Consider the following 14,708-nt stretch of genomic DNA (forward strand, 5'->3'; position numbering starts at 1 on the left):
GGAGGATTCAGTGTTATTAGTGTTTGGGGATAAGGGAGCCTGTCCCGGCCGAACACTAATGAACAGCACCATGTTGGATTACAAGACTCCTGGGGCTGCGTCAGCCTCAATCTTAGAGATGAGGGATGAGTTTATCAGCTGCTTTTACACCAACACAAACTGATCCGGAACATGAGATGTGATTACTGGTGTCCTATTAAAATGAAGTCCAGTGTTCCTCCAGGGACAGAAAGCCTGTGTGCTCAACCCACAACAGGGAAAGTGTGGTTCAATGAGTCTATCCATCTATGCAGAGTTTAGTGAAAAGTTTGATAAACGAGGGTTTGTGAGCTCACCATAGAAATGGCGACATTTTATATTCTTTACAATCCGTTTTAAACGAGCTGTGTTTAAAGCTGATTCACCACAAAAGCAGTGGATGAACGGGAGTACAAATGATTTGATTTTGTTGCAAAAAGACCAAGCATTAAAACATCTATGCAATGTGCAACGTAACACAACCTTGATCACTTGTATTTCATGTCTATGACTCGTACCAAAAAGAAATGTGTCTTCATGTGCAAAATGTGTCAGGCATCAATTCAGCGGTGCTTGAATTAAATGCTAATGTCAGCATGCTAACAGGCTCACAAGTTTAACATCCATATGTTGAAAGCTGCAAAGATTAGTCGACTAATTAATCAATCCACTTACAGAAAAGCAATGGCAAACTTTTTGGATAATCCATTCATCATATGTTCATTATTTCATGCACAAGGCAGGTGTGGTTTACCATGTTCACCCTATTTTGATAAAAAAAACATACGATGGAGAATGGTGGGATTATCAGTAGCTTTGTGGAAAAATCTAAACTTAAAATGTATGCTAGTGCTGAATGTCAACCTCATGAAGGAAAAAGGGGAAAAGTCAGGTGATAACGAAGACAATGGGATTCATGTTCCGGTGACCATGAAACATACTACTCATACAACTACAGCATACATCAAATATATAAATGAAGTGCTCTGTCAACACATAATGAGTAACATTCCTGCCTAGAACTACAAATGAAACTGACGGCTGTGAAATATCTGTTGCCAAGTGAAAGGACTCCCGAGACGATTGCCTGCCATAACTGACGTCCGCTGAAAACACGACATCTGTGTCACATAAAACGTGACACCTGTTGACCTCAGTGTCAGACACACACACACATAGGGGGCCAGACTATAACCTATATAGCACTCAGCTGTGTTGAGTGTCAGCTGGTAATATAATCTCTCTCTCTCTCTCTCTCTCTCTCTCAGCCTGTCTGTGATTTGCTGCAGGTTATGTCGAAAACTGCATTGGACTTTTGCCAATAATGGATCCACAGAGAAGATATAACTTGTTGTCTTGATAGTGAACACTTTAACTTAAATGTTGATAAGACAGTGCACACCTCCATTAGTTACCATAAATGTCCATTTAATGGCTGACCTAAGGCGTGAACAACCCATTTAATTTAGTCCCAGTAAACTTCCAAGACATATTGGAGTCGTTATGGTCCATAAGTGCCCTATTAATGCAGCATGGGAGTCTCCTTCATCTCCCTGATGTGGTTGAATGACTCAGTGTCTCACAGTGAAGTCCAGCACTAGAGGTCAGAACCGACGAGATTAGGCTCCTTATTAAATGAATGATATTGTTGCTGAGTACTAAACAAACCGTGCATTGTTCCACAGGACGGCATTAAAGCTGCAATATAAAACCTTATCAGACAAGCCTATCACTTGGATCTCTCTCTCTCTGTGTGTGTGTGTGTGTGTGTGTGTGTGTGTGTGTGTGTGTGTGTGTGTGTGTGTGTGTGTGTGTGTGTGTGTGTGTGTGTGTGTGTGTGTGTGTGTGTGTGTGTGTGTGTGTGTGTGTGTGTGTGTGTGTGTGTGTGTGTCTTGCTTGTATTCCAGTTGTTCTGGTGGCAGTCACTTTTGTGAGATTGTGTATAGTAATCGTGGGAATTTGGGGCCCTGTGTTGGAGGTGGTAATACAGTTGAACAGCTGGGGGGTTAAAACACACACAGCCACACAGACACACAGACACACCCATGTACACACACTTTCAGTGTCAGGTAACACCCCTCTATATATCCAGCCGGATGGGGTATCACTGAATTCTCCGCAGCCTTTTTGGCTCCACAAAAGTCTAATAAAACCAAACTGTCCTGTTATTTAAAACTCTGCTCAGCCTTAACCAAAGTGTAAATTGATCGCTGTTCACATTAAGCATGACATTCCATATGACAAAGACAAAAGGTTTATTATATTTCGTGGTAATAAAAACATTTCAGAGGCAGCTACAGATGTACTCTGCTGGATGGTGCATTAATATGACATGCATTTAGCCATTCTGATTTCTACAGAATAATCCATCTGCTGACAGTTTGGGAGTATAATTTTTAAATAAAGTGTTGATGCTCTGGATGATACACTTTCATTGTCAACAGGGTTCCCATCAGCATTCAGCCTGAATCAGGGGAGTTTCCATAACAACAGTTCACAGCGTCATGACAACGAAAGAGCCCACCGATGGCGTGTGGAACACCCTGACTTCCTGTCGGCTTCCTGCTCCGACTCTCTCCATCACCATGGATACAAAACCATCACCTCTCCTCTCTATTTTTCAGTACGGGGGTCGCGCCCCAAATTATTTTAGTGTGCGCACACACACGGATAATGACACAAATAATTAAATTCAGATGCAAGAACCCATTGACTTGACGAATAATGGCATGGAGCGCTGTGAGTCTGTGAGAGTATATATATTTAGAAATATGTGTGTATGCATCCGGAAGGATTGAATGTGTGTGTGACGGAGGGGGGTCGGCTGGTGGGGATAATCAACTTAACCCACCAATTGGTCACAGTGGCAGCCCCCTGATGAACTTTCTCACTGGGAGAATAAAGTGGTTTCTGTGCTGGGATCCCGTTTACTTCCACTCCACTTGTCTGAATTCCACGCTTCACAGAGTAATAGACAGCCTCCAGTAACTTCCATCAAACCAATTGGTTATGGTCCCCACTTAACTTCATCTCTGCCTAAAATAACAAACCTTTCTGCAGCTCAACAGATGAAAGCCCTGCGACAAAATCTCATCTTTCCTGCATCTCCCTCTCTGACTTTTATTCATTTGGTTTTTCTCACATTCATACAACTTGGCTACAAAGGAAAAAATACTTTGATTTGAGACTCTTTGTTAACTTCAGAGGATGCTCCTGTTTTCTGTCTGACTTGAAGTTATGAAACCCTGTTGATTCTGATTTAGTCACAAGTTTGAGTTAGAGAAAAATTAAATATTCCTTTTGTCTACTATGGCTTTTTTGGTCAAAATTATTGTCAAGGAATCAAAGCTTTGGAATAAAATAATGTAAATCTTGTACTTTTCTTAATCAAACTACTGATAATTAAGAATAGATGAAAAATATTCCCTGTTTTTCACAGATACATTTAGCCTCTCAATAGTTCCGCCTATATGGATACAATCAGAACCTCTTGCATTAGCAAAACTTGAATACAGCCAGTGCTGCCATGATCTCTCTGACCTCTGATGCTGGTCCGTAGCTGTTCAACAAAGGATTTCGACGTAGAGTATTTGCTAAATTAGCAAGACAACAGTCACACGGGTAAACCAGAGTAACACTATGACATGACTGTGTATAGCAACGAACAATGCTATACACAGAGAAACCCAGAAGTTGTAAAGCACTGTGGAAAGGACATCATCAGTCAAACGTCCCTCCATAGCAGGAAACAGGAATGTGAATGAAAAGGTTTTATAGGCACAGCATGTAACCAGGTTTAACTCTATAAGGGGCAAAAGTCTGACTATTGCTTCTCCAACTTTAGAAAAGTATCTGCTGATTTCACTAAAAGCTGTAGTAAGCTGTATCAATTGCATGCGGCCATCATCTAGTGAGCCGTGGACTAGCGAGGTTCTTTCCCTATCGAGTAGCGTCTGCCTTGGTGCCAGCCTTTAAAAACAACAGTGTCTTTTGTATGTTGTTACCGACAGACAACGACGGCCATTGTCAGCGGCTGTAACTTCAGACAGACCTCTTCAAGTGGAGAGACCACAGAGACAGCGTTGGCATTTTGTGGTTTCAGTGAATTAGTTTCAATGTAATCCTCCTTTTCTACCTCATGCTGATGATCCCTCGCTACTTCTGCAAGTCTTAAATGTTGAATCAAATTCCATGACACTCATAATATATAACACAGCATTCTGACTCACTCCTTGGAGGGGAAGTACTTGAAGGTCAATATGACCATTACCAAGGTACTCACTATTTCATAAATACCTGGAGCCAGCTCACTCCTACCTATTTGCTTGAACAGCCTTTGGAGAGTACTGTTTCCAACACAAATGAGTCAGCTTCTGCAAGACACATCTGACATTCATGCCAGCATCCTGTCACCTTTTGTTTATAAAAACAAGTGCATCACTATTAATGCCTTCCAGAAAGAGATGTCTGAAAATGAGCTTGTGGTAGTGAATGTACCTGACGAAAACCAAAAAAACTTGAACAAGTCACGGAATAGTTAAAAAGCTGACCCGACCAGTCCTCCTGTTTCACATTCATTCAACACAACTTTACTGAGACTCATTAGTTTACTGTCATTAGCGTTGAATACTAACTTCCTGTGAAGGCCTGAAAAGCTATAGAATCCACCTTCGTAGAGGACTGCTGCTGTTACAACTAATTCCAATACACATAGCCAAATAAACTCTTCACTGTTGATCCCCATATTTGGTGAGTCACAAATATTCCTATCCCACATCAATGCGCCTATAGGGGCCGGCCAACATCGTGGAGAGGATCCTCCTACATCTGTTCCACTGAAGTGAATCCCCCAAGGTTGACCCCATCCATTGAGAACTGTAAAATATTCAGGTCATTGTGAACTATTTACACTGTAGGTAATTAATGGGAAACTCCCAATTAATTAAATTGTTTGAGCATGTGCACATCAATCGTGCAGCCCTGGCTAAGGTGAAGTAAGTATTTCATATTGAAAAGCTAGATATGCAGTCAAGTATTCCTTTAAGTTCAAAATCAGGATAAAGTCATGAGGTGATATATGACAGAAGGGAAAGGGACGTTTTTCTGTGTCCAACTGAAACTGCCAAATTATTAAGTACAATTCAACAGCTGACTCCTCATGCCGTTTAAAAAAGTGATGACCGTCCAGTGAAGGTGATCAATTCCCTAATTTAATATTGGACCAACATTTGTGTCTGCTCCGTTGAGTCTTGGCTTCTTTAAAACCATAGAGATTTCCACCATATTCAACTTCCACCATTGAGAATGTGTACTTCTAACAATCACTGCCAATTACAGTAAACTAGTAACAAAACTTTTGAGTGACTTCAGTGTTTCACTGAGCTCTCCAGCGTCAAAGAGATTACGCTGTCCTCATGGCACAGGCAGGCCAGATTTAAAATAACTGTGACTGCACGTTGCCACAGTAAGAGCAGACTGCAGCTAAGTGGATTAAAGAATAAGAGCAGAATAAAATGTTTCAGATGGGGAGGCTGAACAACCAGTAAAGAGAGGGCAGGATGACAAAATATCACAGAGAAAGCAGGGGATCAATTATTCAACGTAACAGCTGTGGTTTTTAGCATTGCCAACACTTTGGTGACTGAAAGTGCGACACACATCTAGCAGTACACTCAAAATACACTCATGCTTCCCTAATCTCCCAAAATTAGATTTGTGATGGCACTCAAAGGGGTACATATAGAACATTTTTGCTCCATTCTAAGGATTTAAACCATCTGTTTTAGGAAAGTAAATGCGTGTAATATTTAACAATAAAACTTTCCTCCATAACATCATTATCTCTAAAAGATATCTTCCAATAAAAGAACACAACATCTGATTATATGTTTTTCCACTACAAACCAGACAGTTAAGAAGGCTTTGGAAAATCTTTCTAACGAGATTTATTTCCCTGAGAGGAGATTTTTATTTGGATGGTTCACAGAGCCAGACTCAGGCTGTGTGTTTTGCGTGTTTGTGCCTTTTTGTAAGTTAAGGCACACATAATCTCATTTAAAGCACGGAACCAAGGCTAGAAGGGGTCAGACACACTACTCTAACTCACATGCTATATACAGTTAGAGAAAGAGGAGTTGATAATACATATAATAAATATAATAATACAATACACTTCAGGATGAAGATGTGGTGATGGAACCAATGTCTTAATTTAAGGAAACATAAGGGTCATACTTAGGGATTTTAGGATATTTTGTCATTTTGCAAAAATAGTCTACTATACCCAAATTAATTTAAACAGTAACGTTTCAGGGTCAGCACTGGTTTGCCCCGTCCTTACAAACACTGTTGTATGTTTAGCAGTAAGTAAGTAAGTTAGCTTATGAGTTTAAAAGGTCACATTGTTTACTGTAACTCTTCTGAAACATGCGATATCATACTTTAATTGACTATGTTTCTCACTCTCTATCATCACTGCGCTCTACATATTATTTATGGATTTACACATTCAGTGTGCTGTGTGTGCCAGAATGTGTGTGCCAGTATGCTGTATGAAATTGCTGTCAGGCATCCTAGTATGCCACCGGATGCAACCCCTCTGGTTGAAATGCTCCGAGCGCACTGGGTTGCCAGATGGTATCTCACAAGGAGAACATATGATCACTGCACTCACATTAACATCACACTATAATCAAGAAGCATGGTGCTATGTTGTCTAAATACATGGCGCTATTTATTACACTATTTGATGGTGGGATTTTTATCACTGGATGACTTCTAGGTACCATGTCTTTTCCAATATGGCATATGCCCGAATTGAGTCAAGGCTATACGAATGATGTAATCTTTCTTCTTTTTTTGTTAAGTGAAGTACACATACCAAGAGATGTGCCAAAGTCCAGTATAGATCCTGTTGAGCTGTTGAATGATCAATAGCTTGCAGGCTGCTGCTGCTGCTACTGTGTCATTTCATCGAACCAATTACCATCCACCAACAATCAATGTGCATCTGCAAACACTTCCAATATATAAATACAAGTGGTTATGGGTAAAAGGGGTCAGATGCTGAATAAGACAAGCACAGCCATCACGCTGAGCTCAATTAGATTAGTTTGAAATCTCTAATGAAAGGATCACAGAATACAAAGAGCTTAAAGATATTGGTGGTTCCAACACTTCTACCTACATATATTCAATGTCAAAATAGTGGATCAAAACAGGACTAATACTAGGATCCCTCTCCTGCTGACCAGCACATATGGATACCCCATGCTGAAGGTGTGTAACCACTGAGAAGTCAGATGGATGATACTATGTGGTGGCAGCCGTGCTGTTGAAAAGCATATGGCACAGTGAAGGACTCAAGGACAAGAGTGTTCGGACAAACAGGGCTAAACCGAGAGCACCCACAACATCCATTGTATATGTGTGTGAGCAAAAGGCTGAGCAAGAGAACATGTTGTGTGATTTTGAATGGTGTCCAGACATATTGTAGGACAGATGGCTGGAGGATGCTCCATTTTTTTTCTCCGAAAGGAAAATATGTTTCTATGTATCTAAACAGCATGTTTCACATAAAATATTTAAAAGGAAGGGAAATGTCTAAACTTGTAGTCACAGAAAATGGAATCAACAAGCTTCACTGCAGCAACTTCAGAGTATAGTCAACTTTGGCATTTCTCAGAAGAGCATTAAGATGTCTGGAAAGAAGAAGTCTTTTAAAAACCTGGCAGAAAATGAACCCAGCCAGTTGTACCGTTGGTCTATTTCTGCACCAAGTTATATAAAATAAAGAACTTCTTATGGGCTCATCTGAGATAATCTGATTACACAAAATCTCATCAAACGGGAACATGCAGTTTGGAACAGGAAAACATTTGGAAAATGATGCTATGAAAACATGAACCTTGTTAGGAATAATAATTTAAAAAAAGTAATGGATATTTTTGGATATCTCTAAGGTCAACCAAAACATGATTTTAAGTAAAAATAGGCTTTGTCCTTGAGCTTGAATAAACTCTGCGTAGAACAGCAGATGGCACTACTACTTGTCATTTTTCAGTATCGATAAAAATATTAAAGAGTTTATAAAATCCAATAACAATACGTCAGCTGATATTCTTAATAAAAATAAACACAAATTAGGGATGAACATAACTCTTTTGTTGCTTAAAGAATTATGACCAAGATACAATACTGAGTGGGACATTTTAAAGTCTACTTCAGGGTGTGTAATTGAGAAACCAACTATAACATAACTTGTGTCTCGGCTGCAATTTATTGATGGATGTGCAAAAAGTCAAACAATCATCTCTGCAGATCTATTAAGTAAGCTTTGACAGTAGGTCCCACTTTCAATGTTTTTTACATTTGCAAAAATGAATGTGTCCAGCGCTTTATCCAAACTGTCTCACTCTTGTGTTTCTCACATCCACACCTGTTACTGAAATCAGCACCAAGTCTACTCTCAGATTCCTTTTACAAAGAGGATCTGTTCTTAGACAGCTGCTCTAAATCATTTCTGTGATCTGATTTTAACAGACCATTGTAAGTTTTCTAAATGTTAAAAAAAAGTTGAAAAATTAAAATAGATGATTGCTGAAAAGTTTGCATTACTGTACTGAGGCTACAGTGGACTTCCCAGCATCCAAAAGCTAACCATCCAAATGTGAAGAATACTCACTTTGAATAATAAATATGGTCTCATAAATCCGGCTGACACACTCACATTGTGAATGTGCAAAAAACATATTGATTGTTTAAATCCAGGTCAGGTTGCTGAATGAAACGTGCTTCTGTCCCTGAATGCAACATTTGGACTGAACATTAATAAGTTCATCAGAGGCTGTGGGAGCAGAACACTGCACAACATTTCATACTTAAAACATGTTTAGAAAAAATGGCTCAACATGTTTAAAGCATGACAAGACAAATCTCTGCCTGTATTGCAGATGATTCACTGACACAGAATCTGAGAAAGGAATACTGAGCGAAAGGAAGAATACTGAAGGAACGGGTACGCATGTTCTTAAAAAATGCCATCCATATAAAATTCCTCTTTGGCGCTGATAGTGAAACAGGAATAAAACAGACTGAATCAATGACAGCTTCCAAAATGTCATCACATGTCAGGCTTAAATTCAATAATGTCTCTCTTACCTATAATGCTGAGAAGGATCAGCTGGAAGGAGAAATCCTCGGTCCTGATGGAGACCATCGTGTCTGCGGGAGATTTTAGCGCGAATGTGGCTCAGTAAGGGACGGAGGACGGCGGCTCTACCCGCTCATCTTCCCCTCCGCTGCCTCTGTCTGTGCGGGGCAACGCGGCCAAATGCTCCGCTCGGATCAGCTCGGCTCGGCTCGGCAGGATTTGGTTGGAGGAGTGCTGGCTCGTTGGCTGGTTTGGATGATAACGGACGCGCATTCACGTTAATCACAAAGAGACGGGCTGTGCGCGCACCGCCCCCCGGGAGTCACTCCACTAATATTCTTATGGTTTGACTACAGAGGCATAGTGTGTGCAGCAAGCAGCTGTAGGGGGATACATGCTTTTCTATTTCTATAGTAATACATGAACGTGTCATCATACTTCAGCACAATGTGAGCAATTGAAAAAAACCGCATGATGTGCAGTGCATCCATGCTCGGTAATTGCATGGCCTTATTATGTCCTGTTTCACTGTTATGAGTATAATGTCTCTATTAAAGGTATTTGTATTCAATATATCTGTGTCAGTATACGTGCTCCTTGAGTGAGTTCCAGTATCTTCATGAAACAGCATACAGGGAGGGATTGGCCATGTTTTGTTGGGATGTTTTGCACATTATATCTGAGTTGATTATAGAAACAAGACAGAGTGGACAATAAGGAATAGAGGACACATCATACAGATCCTACATCATACAGTTAACTATTATACAGACAGACACCAAGTCTATCTTTTGGAACATCATGGTGGCCCTGAAGGTTTTACTCGACTGCCTCACAATGCTTTAAGTTTTTTAAGATTTTGTGTAAAGCCGTGAAGCGAAACAAGAATGTGGATCCAACTAGGACGAGGCTGCCCCAAAGTGAAATCAGTGTGTGTGTAAACGCATTGGTGCAAAGATTTGGCAGTGGTTGGACTTCAAGATTCCCATGAGATACACAATGGCGTGGTACTGAGTGTGTGTGAAGCAACAGGCTTCAATAACACACCGTTTGAGAGAGTGAGACAGGCTTCAGTCACACAATAACATGCTGCTCTCATTACTCTGTGTGCATTAATTATCATAAATTAAGAGAGATAATCCTCTTTTATTCAGACGGGGAGCCTTGTCTCACTTGTTGGACCAACATTTTTTCAGATGCTTGTTACAATATCCCCCCTGCCACCATGCTTCCGGGATATAAGCCTTTGTGTGTCTGTGGAGGGGGTGGGGTTGGGGGGGTTATGGGGTTAGTAACAACATGTTGATTGTAACTGCAGAGTGCAGTTACGTCCAAAATACTAGAGGGAAATAAAATCATCTTTGAATCAGCCTTATAAATACACACACAGTCCATTTCATACATGACAGAAAAAAGAAGGCAAACTAAAGTAACATCATCTCAACAAAACACACATTCACACACGTGGAAACTGTGCGGTGAATGTTCACAGCGTGCTGTCGCCTCCTGATAAATATCCTGAGCTTTTCCCATCCTGCTGCTGCGGAAAGATGATTGGGTTTTCACAGCACACAGGCAGCTGATTATGTGTTTGCGCTCTCTTGCTGTGCTTATACACATTATAGCGAGGTTAACCCCTCATCTGGAGTTCATAGGTCATCCACCATTAAGTATTTTGACCCTACATCCTAGCTTTAAGTCCATCAGATTTCACGTGATACGGGTTGCTCTAAAGGTGGCATGGCAACTATAGGCACTGTTTGCTAGACGTGTTTCTGATTTGAGTTGGACAAAGCAAGTGTCACGCTGAGTACAACATTACGGTTGTTTGCTTGAAGCTGGTGCTCGAGCAGTAATGGTACCAGTCCTGCTGTATGTCGGGTCTCCTTGAACTGTGTATTCCCCGGGGCATGCCTTATGCCCTGCATCACACAAGGTTGTCAGCCGGATTGTATTGAGTTGTCTCATCGCTTTTTGGACAAGCTGGCGACCTAAAACGTGTTTTTTTATGATCCTTTTCTTTGCCTTATCCCCAAGATTACATTTACAGGAGACTTCAAGCTAGTCTAACTTTTAACAGACAACGTTTTTTCATTTTTCAAGACTTTGACCTGACTGTTGATACATTTTTTAAGTTTACTGTTATGACAACATACTGGAACATATGTACAACTAAATAGTGCTACAAATATATTGACGTCAAGATAAACCTAATGATGTCCAACAAAAGAAGAACCAGATAAGGTAGTCTGAATTCAGTGCAGTGTCTGTATTGTTTTATATTCTTTCTGCTTTTATACTTGACACTGGCCAAATACATTGATCTTATATTGTGTATATACTCACTCCAACTCCAAGGTAATTCAGCTCATACGGGTGAAATAGCAAGTTGTCATGTACAGATGTAGCACTGAATTTCAGACTCCAGCTTACAGCCTACGACCTGCCTAAATGCCTCCATGAGGTGGTGTGTAAACATGCTGTGTGTGACTGATCCTGTTCTGTGTCTGTGTGTGTGTGTGTGTGTGTGTGTGTGTGTGTGTGTGTGGTGACGGGGTCTCCTCAATTGGACTGGATGTAGGCTCTGATGACATGACATTTGCTAATCTACACATATGCAACGGAGACCGGGTGACTCATCCGGCTGCACAGATGTCCTTCACACGTACGCTACTCGTCCCCATCCTCTGGTGGAGAGTGACCGTCGTCGAGCCTGGTGGAACCCGATGTTCGGTCCAACACAGGAACCGTCCGGAGCGTCTTGTGACTGTTGTGCTGTGTGGTGGTGTGTGTGTGTGTNTTTTAAAGTGCCTGCCCTTTTCCAAATGGCTTCCAATGGAGCTCTCCTAAATGGTTTGGTGAAACAAACCATCTGAGTCAGGTTAGTCTGTAATCATGTTTTACATTGATTACAGGGTGAATCTTAAACTGAACCCAACGGAAGCTTCATGTAAGTTTAGTTCTTTCACTCGTAGCTCGGGCTGCGGGGGTGCTAGAGACGGGAGCACCCTGATGCGACCTTCCTAGCCGGAGATATGGGCGCGTTTTACAATAAACTTCCGTTGGGTCGCTTAAAAACAAATATCGCAAATCGAATCGCAATATCTGTCCGAAAAATCTCAATTACATTATTTCCCAAAATCGTGCAGCCCTAATCAGAATGTGTGCTGCTGGATTCATGAAATGCAGTGCATCCACTCTGAAAACAAAACCCTTCTGTAAAATCTTCTGCATCAATGAATATTCAACTCACCCTGGCACAGATGCAGCCGCGGGGGATTTAATGTTGAGCTTCACACTTGTTTAACTCACTTTAGTTCCCATTTTCCCAAAAGAGATATTAAAAGGAACACTGTATGTTCTTTTCTCTGCACATAGGAGCATGCATATAGTAGGTAGCATATTGGATCATATTATTCATTATAAATGCTTTATCCTGCATGCTAGGTCTAGTGTTTTCCTTGTTGCACATGATTTAGTACATAATAGTGAGGATATTACTCCAAATGAAGTGTTTCCAAACTACATTAAGCATTTTAATATAATGTACATTTAAGTACATAAAGCACAAGGAGCATAAATCAAATGAGTTTTTACACATGTTAATAACTGTATAAGCATTCATAGTAAATACGTTATTATGACGTCATTTTCAGTCAAAAGCAGAGCAGAGAGACAGATAAAGACAGACAGAAGCAGAGAGACAGATAAAGACAGACAGGAGCAGAGAGACAGATAAAGACAGACAGGAGCAGAGAGACAGATAAAGACAGACATGAGCAGAGAGACAGGAGCAGAGAGACAGATAAAGAGAGACAGATAAAGANTGTGTGTGTGTGTGTGTGTGTGTGTCAGTGTTCTGCGAGGCCTGCCAAGACACACCTGGCTTGTACGCCAAGGTGTCCGAGCTGCTGCCAGTGAGAGTGGTCTCCTACCTGCTCATGCCATGCACACTTCCTGTACAGTCGGCCTACTCAGTGGGCCAGAGGCAAGTATACACATCTAATCGTTTACAGTACAGTAGTCTGGATGTAGGTCAGGTTAATCCTCTGGGGACCATGAACAATTACCTGTTTTAAGTATGTAGATGAGGTTTGTTGGATCCTCCTTGTTGCCATGAAAGTGGATTTCCAAGTTGACAGTGATATTGACTTCCATCGGAGGCAACTGGAGGTCAGTATTTGTGTGTGTGTGTGTGTGTGTGTGTGTGTGTGTGTGTGTGTGTGTGTGTGTGTGTGTGTGTGTGTGTGTGAGAGAGAGAGAGAAAGAGATGCCAACGCAGGTATCGACCCGCGTTGGCAACTCTTTCTCACACACATGCCTCCTATGAGAGTAACAAAGCTAATTATCATTTCGTATCATTATAATCATACTGGTTTTGGCCTTTTTTTGTATTTTTGTATTCATTTTGTTATTCCTACATTGTGTCCCTGTACTGCTTTACATACCTGTGGAAATTGCCCCCCGGGGACAAATATGTAAGGGGTAATATGATCAGCTCGCTGCACATTATCCTGCTAATTACACGGCTACTTACTAACAAATAAGTCAATAATTTAACAACAAATTGATTTAAACATAGTTTTATTGATTTAAAATGACTGTATTGTCCTACTGCATGGCAACAGCTGAATTGCAGCGTGGATGTGATTGTGAGTGTGGAACTGAAGGAGTGTTGGTCACAATGTTTATGATCAAAAACAAAGTCACTCGGTCACTTTTGACCCAAAACGCAAGAGAAGGGTTAAGAAACACTGTAATTTAAATGTATCATTATGATGTTTAAAAACCGAATTGGACTCACTCGTGTGTTTACACTTTAAATTTAGAGTAATTCCCCCTGCATGTCTTTTTAGTTTTTAATCCAATGTAGCCCTGTGTAGTGGCAGTGCTTCTTCAGCACCAGCAGGGGGCCGCAGATTACTTCCCCTCATTGAAGGACCTGCACACGTATTGCTCATTCTGTCAGATACTTACAATGATTTAGCTCAGAATAACTCATCAGAACAGCTTTTCAAGTCGTTTTTCTCTAACATATTTATCACCTAAAATACAGGATAAACATTTTTTATTTAATTCAGATAGCTTCCAATATGTTTTGAAAAAATGTCCCAGATAGATTTGCTTTTGGAATTGAATCCATCTCTAAAAGTGTAATGTTACTTAGGGGAGCACAAGGATACTTCTACCTACGATTACACATATAATACATTATTGAGGGATGTTTGTGTCCAAAGACGTTGATATGTCTTCTTCCAGATACATTTACTTATCAAAATAAGTTGGGTTTGGTAACTAATTATCACATTACCAACCTTAAAGGCTATCAATTCTTATTAAGCGTTTTATACAGTCATTTGTATTTCACCTCAAATCCTCCGCCGGTTACTAAGCACCTGTTCTTTTGTGGTTTTTCCACACAGTCTGAATACCTGCAGGATTTAGTTTGGTATTCAGGCTAAGTAAGTTTTACGGCTTTAGAGTGGAAACAAATCCTGGAAGAATTGCTGAAGCAACAACCTGTTACAGCCTAACAGGT

General features: G+C 40.7%; 1 protein-coding gene across 1 annotated transcript in view; it reads right to left on the bottom strand.

Moving 5' to 3' along the window:
- pik3cg (phosphatidylinositol-4,5-bisphosphate 3-kinase, catalytic subunit gamma) overlaps positions 1-14,708 on the bottom strand; it is a 113,325-nt gene that overhangs the window by 76,613 nt on the left and 22,004 nt on the right. The window lies entirely within an intron of this gene.

This window comes from Notothenia coriiceps, unplaced genomic scaffold (assembly GCF_000735185.1).
Source record: "Notothenia coriiceps isolate Sejong01 unplaced genomic scaffold, NC01 NC01_scaffold00037250, whole genome shotgun sequence".
Classification (NCBI taxonomy): domain Eukaryota; kingdom Metazoa; phylum Chordata; class Actinopteri; order Perciformes; family Nototheniidae; genus Notothenia; species Notothenia coriiceps.